The 811-nt window shown below is 40.9% G+C and overlaps 1 non-coding gene across 1 annotated transcript; it reads right to left on the bottom strand.

The window, feature by feature from the left end:
• Nucleotides 1-432: 432 nt before the first annotated feature.
• Nucleotides 433-536, bottom strand: LOC130942911 (small nucleolar RNA R71). Its single transcript, XR_009071457.1, has one exon. It is a non-coding gene; the product is annotated as a small nucleolar RNA R71 (small nucleolar RNA).
• Nucleotides 537-811: the final 275 nt, after the last annotated feature.

The following is an 811-nucleotide window of genomic DNA, read 5'->3' as shown; positions in this document are numbered from 1 at the left end:
ACCGAATTCTTCAAAGAAGAAGAAGACATGGCAGCCGAAAACAACAACAATGCCAACAATGCAAGGAAGGTGCTGGGTGACTTCACTGCACCTACTCCCGATTTCTATGGGAGAAGCATCTCTATCCCTGCCATTAAAGCAAACAACTTTGAGCTTAAGCCTCAATTAGTTTCTCTAATGCAACAGAATTGCAAGTTCCATGGACTTCCATTGGAAGATCCTCATCAGTTTTTAGCTGAGTTCTTGCAAATCTGTGACACAGTCAAGACTAATGGGGTTGACCCTGAGGTCTACAGACTGATGCTATTCCCTTTTGCTATAAGAGACAGAGCTAGGACATGATTGGACTCACAACCTAAAGAAAGTCTAGACTCATGGGAAAAGCTAGTCAATGCCTTCTTGGCAAAGTTCTTTCCACCTCAAAAATTGAGTAAGCTTAGAGTGGAAGTCCAAACCTTCAGACAGAAGGATGGTGAATCCCTCTATGAAGCTTGGGAAAGATACAAACAATTGATCAGAAAATGTCCATCTGACATGCTTTCTGAATGGAGCATCATAGGTATTTTCTATGATGGTCTCTCTGAACTATCCAAGATGTCTTTGGATAGCTCTGCTGGAGGATCTCTTCATCTGAAGAAGATGCCTACAGAGGCTCAAGAGCTTATTGAAATGGTTGCAAATAACCAATTCATGTACACTTCTGAAAGAAATCCTGTGAACAATGGGACAAGTCAGAAGAAAGGCGTTCTTAAGATTGATACTCTGAATGCCATATTAGCTCAGAATAAGATATTGACTCAACAAGTCAATT

Source organism: Arachis stenosperma, chromosome 7 (genome assembly GCF_014773155.1).
Source record: "Arachis stenosperma cultivar V10309 chromosome 7, arast.V10309.gnm1.PFL2, whole genome shotgun sequence".
Taxonomy (NCBI): Eukaryota; Viridiplantae; Streptophyta; class Magnoliopsida; order Fabales; family Fabaceae; genus Arachis; species Arachis stenosperma.
The sequence above is the reverse complement of the archived record's forward strand: the minus strand, read 5'-3'. Positions and strand labels throughout refer to the sequence as shown.